A 10,050-nucleotide genomic window follows, 5' to 3' on the forward strand; every position below is an offset into this window, starting at 1 on the left:
AAGTCCCTTAGCTGGCAGCAGTAATGTGCCCTTATCTGTGGTGTTAATTGCGGTATTGCGATTTTGGGGTGATTTTTCACTTGTCTCAGGTAAACATGATGCAAGGCACCAGCTCAGGAATTTTCCCTTATTCAAAATGGCCGCCCTCGGCCATTACTGGCAGCAGGGCTGAAGCCAGCAAGATGGCTGCCATTTCCCCCTCTGTCTCTTGCAGAGGCAGGCAGGCTGCCCTTAATAAAGATGGCTAGTGTCAATGTGCGTGAAAGACACGTCCCTAGGCAACATGGCTGCCAGCCACTGTATGGTTCTTGGGACTGGACAGGACTCAGGGACTGTGAGGAGCAGCAGAGAGCCTGTGAAAGGTGGCTGGGGAGAATGAGGGGGAGTAGGCACTGGGGCTGTGGGAGGTAGGCTGAAGGGGCAGGTTGGGGGATGTGGGAGGCTGAAAGGGGCAGGGGGATATGGGGGCAGGTGGGAGTGTGTAGGGGATTTGAGGGCTTGGGGGAGGCTGAGGGGAGGTGCAGAGGGTGTGGGGGCAGGCTGGTGGGGGGTGTGTGCAGCAGGATGTGGGGGCAAGAAGGAGGCGATAGAATGGGAGCTCCCCCAGCCTGGGGTGGGTGGTGGATAAGGGGAGATGGTGCTGTCCTATCTGGGGAAGGTGAGTGAGGGAGTCATGAGTGTAATGGGAAATGGATGGCATTTCTGTTGTCTGTGGGGTGAGAAGAAGGCAAGTGCCATCTCCTTCTGAGCGGTTGGGGAGAGGCGTGCATTTTGTGTGTGCATTAAAGGGTGACGTTTCAACCTGAAATTTTCCTATGCGCACACTGCCGGAAGAGGAGAGTGGAGTTAAAAGTCAAAAGACAGACCAAACAATAAGGCTTGATGGTAACTTTAAAATCTCATGGGTTTTGGGGCCAAGCTCATGATTTTGGGGTTCTAAGTCATGGTTTTGATCTCGAAAATTGCTGTACTGCAGTCTTGCATTCAGCCTGCCACAGCGTCCTGGGTCTCTGTCATCTCAACATTATCCTCTTCTGTGGACCAACCATTGCAGTGGGACATAAAACACATAATAAGTATATTACATAAATATTAACTGGGATGGAGCAAGGAGAATTTAGTTAAGCAAGCATTATTACTTCCACTTTAACTGAGGCAGTGTTTAAATTATTTGCTTGTTGTTGCAAAGGGCATTGTTGGCAGACCTGGGGTTAGAAGTCTTGGTTCCTGGCACTCCCTTTTATCTTTATGAGCTGGCCAGTCTTGGCTGACACACCAGGGAGTGAACCAGAGTTCTCCAGAGCGAACAGCATGAGCTGCTACAGCTTGAGCTAAAGAGCCAGCGTGCTGTAGCTGGCACTATAACAGATTCATGTCCTCTCCTCTGTGGATCGGCCATAAAGGGGAACTTGTAACACACACTCCCTAGTGGGTTAAACTTAAACTATGCTTCCTTTTACATAGGCCTGATCTCAACAGTTGGAACCCATGGTGTCTTTCCATTGGCTTCAGTGGGCTTTAGCTTGGGCTCTACCATTCTTTTGTCAATTAAGGGTAGTGGAAGTTATATGCAAAAGGGTTCCCTGACAGGGTGCAGGGTAAGAACAGTGTGTATGTGTGAGAGACTGACAAAATGGTGTCTTGCATTCTCTCCAGCCTGGAACTCATTAATGCAGCCACAAACAACCCTCCCCTGGCTGGTGTGTGCAGGGATATGAGATTTCCCTTAAGAAAATAACAAGCTGATTGTAAATGTTTCCATGCTGCCTGCAATCCTTGTTCTGGCCTTATCTTAAGGCTCCATTCAGTTCTGCCCACCCACAGAGTGAATGGCTGAAATTAGTTGATGTTTTTACTGCCTTTTGGCAAGAAGAGCTGACACCTAACTTAAAAACAGAGTTTCTCAGCTCTCTCTGGCTTCTCTGCTCCTCCACTTTCCACTGTTCTTGTGAACTATTGCCCATGGGTCCTAATTTCACCCTTCACCAGTCCGAAGTGGGATGGGATGTGAGGATGGGATCTTTGTTTATGTTCCATCAGATTCTAAGATGAAGCACCTTTTTCGGGACATGTGATATTAACTACTGGGTCTTGAGTCGGGCTCAGTTGTGAGTGGGATCTGGTCTCTCATTTTGCACCTGGAGATCCACAGGTGCTTCCCAGAGCTGCCTCTCACAATGGAGGTAATGTCTCGGTGCTGGAAAGCGCCAGACCCTTTGCTTGGCAGCTGAAGGCTACGTGGCAGTGTCCACATGGCTGGTACCCATTGTTTTTCCCTCTGATACCGATGTGGCATGAGAGCTCATCCTGCAGCAGATGTTCTGGTGGCCTGTCTCAGCTGGTCCCTCATAAGATGTTTCAACCGCAGTCCATTCTGTGAGTGCCCAATTAAAAGCACTTGGGCATTTGGAATACTGGGACCCTTGATGTGAATTTGGGGGAGGATGGTTTCAGATGCAATAATGTAGAGACTCAAGAAACTGAAGCTCATTTATTGCATCAGCTACATGCCAGTTAGTCTGCTAGGCAATGAAGGTGTTAAAGTGGGATGCAGTAATTCCATGTAGAGGAAAATACCCCAACATGAAAGGGTGTGTTGTGATTGAGGTTTGAGAACGGAGGTCTTCAGTCTGGCCTCAATCACCTGAGTGTACCTCTCACCATCACATGGTCCAGAGAAGTTGAATGACTTTATAAAATGCACTGTAGCTATAAGCTGTTAATCAGCTGCCACGTTCCAGCCCAAAGTGGCTGCATTTCAGTGATGGGTGAAGTGATCAATTGTACAACTTGCAGAGAAAGAGTTACAATGTGCAAATGTGGATTAGAGTTCTGATTCAAAATTTTTGAGGAATCAGATTGGCTCACCTATTAGAGAGAAAAGATCAATTTACCCTCCACCCTGAAACTTGGGGATCTCTGGATTTGCTCTTGAATCACCTTTAATTAAAGCAAAGTATTTTTGGACATTTCTTCCTGAAGGGAGCTGTATAAACATAGAATTTATACATTCTAGTTTACAGCAAACTGCTTTTCAGTGGCCTTCAAAAAGATGCAATAGAACAGGGGCTCTCAAACTTCTGACAACAAAAATTACTACACAACCCAAGGGGGGGGGAGGGGGGATGGGACCAAAGCCTGAGCCCACCCAAGCCCTGCTGCCTGGGGTAGGAAGCCAAAGCTCAAAGGCCTCAGCCCCAGGCAGAGGGCCTGTAACCTGAGCCCCGCTGTCCAGGTTTTGGGGCTCAGGCTTTGACTTCCACCCCAGGCCCCAGTAAGTCTAAAGCCAGCTTACTGGTGACCCTATTAAAATGGGGTCATGACCCATTTGGGGGTCCTGACCCACACTTTGAGAACCACTGTAATAGAATATCAGCAGCAGTCCTAGTTTTCTATCTGTTGAATGATACTAAAATTTCAATGGTCTATTCAATCCCCAGCATTTCTGATGATTCCCATGAAGTTGCCCTTTAGTGCCAGTCCTGCTGGTGGCAAGTATGATGTGGACACATCTCCTTTAGGCATTGGGTCATCTGGTAATTTCACACTGAGCCATCAGAGAGGATGGACTTCAGTTCAGTGCAAAATTCATTTGTAAAGCCCGAGAAAGAAGAAAAAGGGTGTGTAAATACTACGGTTTAGATTTTCAAAGCCATCTAGAGTACAGCTGGCTTAAAATTTCTGTCAAAACATTTTCTTGACCAAAAAAAAAAAAATTTTTTTGACTAAATGGGAATTTTCATTAGGAAATGTCTGTTTATCATTTTAGAAAACTGCCAAAAAGTTTTGGTTTTCAAAAACAGAAAACTGATTTTTCTTTTGTCATTTATCAAAATCAGAAGTTTTCTGATTTTTGTTTTTTGACACCCCTTACACCCCAAATTCTTTGAAAAATTGCAGTGCAAAAGACAAACATTCTTGTTTCTTTGCATTTTTTTAATGGAAATACAATGGAAATTTTAGATACACATCACCTTGTTAATTGTAATGGCAGGTATGTGTCTAAATTCCCTAGAATACATTGGAAATCTCAACCTAAGTTATTATACTTATTCACTGTATCATGTGCATCATCTCTTTTGTGCTTAGAAATGCAGTTGAATTAATTTTTCCCTAGATAATCAGCTACCTAAAATAAAATGGATGACGGTTCAGATATCCATGTACCCTTGGAGCATGAGTAGCTCAGGATGGAATGGTGTAACAGGGCTGCCACCTGCTGGTTTTACTTGGCTAATACAGATTTAATACTTTGCTTCAGGATACAATATTTGTACAGGGCTGTCACTCCCAACGGAAGCAGTTTGAGTTTCTTGTAGTGGTCGTTGATTGGGGATATGCTGTTAAATTTCAGTGACCATAGCAACCGATCCAAAAGATGTCTCTAATGTTAGAAACATTAAAATATGTGATAAGCACAGGGACCTTAGTGACTCACACTACATTGAGGAACATTCAAACGAGGGGTCCACTAATGCAACAATCCTCTTCTTGTTTGCTTGTAAAGCTTCTCTTTTCCCAAAATTGGTGTGTGACTTGGGAGGGAGTACAATCTGGAGACCAGAACTGGAGAGAGCAAGTGGTACTCCAGGGGTCAAATCCTGGCCTGACTGAAGTCGATGGCCATTGCCTTGAACAAGGCCTGGATTTCACCCTCTATTCTCAGAGACTGACCCTGTGTGACACTGGGCAAGTCACTTAACCTCTGAGGTGGCAGTACCTGCCTCGTATGGCTTCCAGATAGTCTTAAGTTTTCCTTTGCTTGTGTCATCCTGCTATTGAGTTTTATTCTCCTTGGACAAAACCAGTTCTCCTGACTCTTTAGGGTGAAAACCTGGCCCTAGTGAAGTCAATGGGATTTTTCCTATTGATTTCATTAAGGCCAGGAATACCCTCAGTGTATATAACCTTCAATTATAGAATGTGTTTGTATATGTCCTACACTCTCAGGGATCCTTGCGCCTTTTGCTCAAAGTGAAATACACACTCACATAAAGGAAGGGTGACAAACCTAAGGTGAATGGAAACTGTAATGGTGCCAAAAAGAAAAGTTAAACTAGCAAAGGTTGAGTTGTTCTCTGGCTTGGGGAATTTTCCCCTGCTTGGAAGCCTGAAAATATATGTAAGCTTGAACAATTTCCTCATTGAATCCCCCTTTATCCTACTCAACGGTATTCTTAGGTCTGTAATAGTGTGTTTATACAGAGTCATCCAACAACCTATTTAGTATCTAAATGGATAAAATGATGTTTACCATAATTGATAATTGGCAGCATTCAAAAATGGGTTTCTTTTTCCATTCTTCCTTTTCTTAACTGTTGGACAAGCACGGGGTGTAGTGTGTGTGTGTGTGTGTGTGTAATCAATCTACCTATAATTATATATTCCCCTCTATTTTCCAGGTAAAGACAACCCCACACAAATGTTTTTTTCAGAAATATATTTAAAAATTGTTTTCATTGTCTGCCTGTCACAAGAGTTTTAATTCTAGCTCTTTAATCTTAGACTGCAAATCTATTTCATTTGCTGGTGCTTTGATTTGTGTTAGCAAAGGTAAATGAGATTATCTGTCCCTTGAGATAAGCTTTCAAAAATGAGAGCTGAGAAACTGGTTTCTACAAACATGTTAATATAGCCTCAATTTAAACCTGGTGATGAAAACATACATAAAGGCTCATTCTTCTTCAAGTGATGGTCCGTATGTGTATTGCATCTGTGTATTCTGCATGTGGGATATGCATATGCGCCATGTGCCTGTGTCTGGAATTTTTTTACAAGCAGTGTCCTTTGGCCTACACATGTGTCATAGCTCTACTTGTTCTCCAAACCAAGGGAATTAAAGGTCATGCAGGACAGTGCCTCTCCCTTTCCTTCTTACGGCTGCATAGGCCTGAGTCGGAATCTTCAATATCCTCAGCTCCCTTTTTGCTGTATCATTGCTGTAAGATACTGTAAATACGTAGTTTTAGTTGTCTTGATAGTATAGTCTTCATAGAATAGTTAGAAATTGTTGTCCCATTTTCTTCCCCACCCAGGGACTTTTAATACCTGAGAAGATTGAGATTATGCCCAGGTTCAAAAATTGTGGATCCTGCCCTTGCTCCTTTTCGGTGAGTGATGAACATCAATGCTGCTCTCTGCTGCCTTGGCAAGGCACGTATTTCTGCTGAGTGCAGCATCTGCTGCTCTTCCTCCATGAGAACTTGTGAGGATTGGGATCTGAGACTCAGAAAACATCTCAGGAGAAGGCAATGAAGCCCCACTCAGATCCTGTCTGTAGACTCACTCCCATACATCAGTCTTAACATAAAGGCAGCATCCCTCTGAACACAAGCTTGGGAACATGGGCCCCACAGTAGTCTCTGCAGTATTAGACAAAGGGGCACGAGACAGGTGCCCCAGAAAATCGGTGTTCTGGCTTCTGAACAGATACAATTGGCCAAGAAAAGGTGGTACCCTACCTTGGGGTCGTCTTTTGCCCGTTGATCCATCCTACTGGCAATATTGGGGACCATGGGAGCCCTACCCTGGACACCCAGAATTGATTCAGGAGTCCTATTTGCCATTGCCCAGATAGCCGCACTCGGCCCCTTTGGAATATTTGGAAGGGGAAGGTGTGCTAGAGCCGATGGTTCCGGGAGCAATTTTGTCATCTTCACCGGATGAGGTGGTTACTCCATCTTCTCCGTTTCTGCCAGGTGGCTTTAAACAATATCTAAAGCTCATGTACAGGTTGGCTGCAGAGCTACAGAATCATCTTGAGGAAGTCCAGGAACCTCGGCACAGTTTACTAGATGTTCTGCAGTCTTCTGAGTCCAGGTGAGTCGCCCTGCCCATCAATGAAGCCATTGTGGACCCAGCAAAGACAGTTTGATACATTCCTGCTTCTCGTTCTCCCACCCCTAAGAGGGCCATGAAGCGGTACTATGCCCTGTCCCAGAGGGCAGAGTTTTTGTTGTCTCACCCTCTGCCAAATTCCCTGTTGGTCTAGGCAGTTACAGAGCAATCCAAGCAATAGCACCCAAAGGCTCTGTGGCCAATCTGTCTATGAACCTGGCCTTTCTAATAGCCATAATGTGAGCTGGGAGCACTCAAAACAGACATACCATATACTACGTTTTATAAAGACAGGTTTCAGAGTAACAGCCGTGTTAGTCTGTATTCGTAAAAAGAAAAGGAGTACTTGTGGCACCTTAGAGACTAACAAACTTATTAGAGCATAAGCTTATGCTCTAATAAATTTGTTAGTCTCTAAGGTGCCACAAGTACTCCTTTTCTTTTTACGTTTTATAAAGAAAAGGTTGTATTACGACCCTACCCTAGATTAGTTTCTAAAGTAGTTTCAAAGTTTCAGGAGAGTCAGGTAATTCACTTTGAAGCATGGGAAAAATACTGCTGACAGAGAGATGGTTGCGTTCTCTAGATGTCTGAAAGGCTTTTATATGCAAAGAACAAGGGATTTTAGAACGACACCTAGCTATTTGTTCCCATAGCAGAGCGATCCAGAGGTCAGGTTATATCAACTCAGAGACTTTCAAAATGGATCTCTGGTTCTATTACCCTTTCTTACTAACTAGCTAATATTCCCCTTCTGGAGGAGATGAGGGTTCATTCCATTAGAGGGCAAACTACTTTGGCTACATCTTTGTGTATGGATGAGAGACTGACTCCTCCTCTTCTCCCCCCCCCCCCCCCCGAGAGATACATACGGCAGCTACTTGGAACTCCTTGCATGCGTTCACAGGATGAAATGCTGTAGTCCAGTTGTTGACTGTGAATACAGCTGTAGGCACAGCAGTACTACAGTCAGGTTTTGCTTCTGTGTCTCTGCACCCATCTCCTGTCTGACTACTGCTTGTTAATCTCCCACATGTGGAATTCATATAGGGATATCACTTGAAGAAGAAAGAGGTTACTTACCTATAACTGGAGGTTCATCAAGATGTGGTCCCTATCTGTATTCCACTACTCGCCCTGTGTCCTCTCTGATGCAGATTGTTTGAACTGTGGTAAGAATGGGAAACTGGAGAGATGTCAGCCCACACTGCTTTATATGCCCTTGGTTCAGAGCACGAGGAGAGTTACAGTGAATGTGTGGGCCAACAGACGCTGCTTGCAAAAAATTCTGGACTCGGGCATGTATTGAGCATATTTATCCTATGTGTGGAATACAGATAGGCATCACATGTCTCAAAGAACCTCCAGTTACAGGTAAGTAATCTCCATTTTAGCAGCATTAGGATAAGTTAGGCATCAAAGCTTTTATGTCAAAAGTAGCAGTGGTCAGATGACTGCAGACGGTTGCAAGTGGAAACGCTGGGGGGGCGGGGGTTCCACCTCCCTGACAGGTGGTAGCAAGTTGTTGGGAGAATTCTCCTGTCAACCTAGCGCTGTCTGCACCAGCGGTTCGGTTGGTTTAACTGTGTTGCTCAGGAGTGTGGATTTTTCATGCTCCTGAGCAACGTAGTTACACTGACCTAATTTCCTAATGTAGACCAGGCTTTTGAGACTGAGCAGACGCATCTCCATCATTAGTTATCTCATCTGAAACTTAAATTGTTCTCTCAACCTTCCAGAAGTCCCTTGCGGCTGGTACTCTAGCAATGCAGTTTCTTTTATTCTGTTTATAGTGGGTTTGACCTTTTCCCTTCAGCTCAGTCACTGAGTCTCTGCAATCTCCTTCCTCCCCATTTCGGATCCTGTGGAGAAATTATTTAAAGATGACCCACAAAGACAGAAAGAAGTGTCCCTTTTTGCTTCTTTACTGTATAGAAAGAAGGCCTGCAAAGGATTTTTTTTTTTTTCAGGTGGATTTTTTGCTTTGTTTTTTTTTACCTTAGAAATATCAGACATGTCTTGCCTCCCCTGCTTTTTTTCTGAATGACTCCTTGGAGGTCTAGAGACTAAATATATTAGGGCTCCCAGTGTTACTAACATCAATGGCAATGAACTGGCACTAACACATTTGAAAAAAATGTCCCTAGTGTAGATAGGGCTCTAAAGGATAAGTAGGCAACTTGATGAGAGATTTAAAAATAAAATGGCAGTTACATAAAACACACCATAACAGAGTTTGGTCAGGCTAACAGAATTAGATGGAACTAGAGCAGGATTTCCAGAGGATGTGAAGCCTATAGCGATAGGTTTTTGCTAGGTAACCAAATAGTTGCTATCAAGGAGCTCAACCAGGAATAACTTAAAACATCAGGGATAAAACCCTACAGATTGGAATTAAGTCCTTGATTTCTACAAATTCTTTACCCATAATTCGGCAAACTAATCTCAATGTTATAACCTTGATGGCAAAAGTTACCTGAGACAGGTGTTCGCTGCAGGCAAAGTACAGAGTCATAAATAAACTGGAGCCAACAAATGTCAAGTTGTTTTGACTCCACATGGCAAAGTCATTTAGGTTCAATGACTTCCCAGAATTTAATTTATCTATAACTCTTTAGTTTTTTTCCCAGAGGACATGACTTTTCCTAGGCAGTCTCTACCATCTGAGACTATACTGTCGAGATTGGTATGTTGCAAGGCAATTGACCCTTCCGTATGCCCATCACAACCGCTTTAAAACTCCTCAAACTCCTGTAGTTATTAAATATATTTTAATTTTGTTCTGATAGGGCCTGAGCCAATTCTCACTGAAGGCAGTGGAGTCCTTCCATTTATGAGTACAGTAGAACTTCAGTTACGAACACCTCGGGAATGAAGGTTGTTCGTAACTCAGAAATGTTCATAACTCTGAACAAAACGTTATGGTTCTTTCAAAAGTTTACAACTGAACAGTGACTTTATACAGCTTTGAAACTTTACTATGCAGAATTAAAATGCTGCTTACTCTTTATTGTTTTAGTAGTTTATGTTGGTTTAATTGTTTTTTTTGTCTCTGCGGCTGCCTGATTGTGTCCTTCTGGTTCCAAGTGAGGTGTATGGTTGACTGGTCAGTTTGTAACTCTTGAGGTTCTACTGTATAACTCCATTAGCTGGCAGCACTAATAGGCTCTTTTTGCTGTGGATTAGACACCAAAGAGCAGACTCACTCTTAGC

At 43.7% G+C, this 10,050-nt stretch overlaps 1 long non-coding RNA gene across 1 annotated transcript; it reads left to right on the forward strand.

The window, feature by feature from the left end:
- Nucleotides 1-246: 246 nt before the first annotated feature.
- LOC122457153 lies at nt 247-7,098 on the forward strand. The gene is made up of 3 exons (XR_006276534.1): nt 247-362; nt 6,036-6,110; nt 6,733-7,098. It is a non-coding gene; the product is annotated as an uncharacterized LOC122457153 (long non-coding RNA).
- Nucleotides 7,099-10,050: the final 2,952 nt, after the last annotated feature.

The sequence above is a fragment of the Dermochelys coriacea genome, chromosome 21 (assembly GCF_009764565.3).
Source record: "Dermochelys coriacea isolate rDerCor1 chromosome 21, rDerCor1.pri.v4, whole genome shotgun sequence".
NCBI classification, from domain to species: Eukaryota; Metazoa; Chordata; order Testudines; family Dermochelyidae; genus Dermochelys; species Dermochelys coriacea.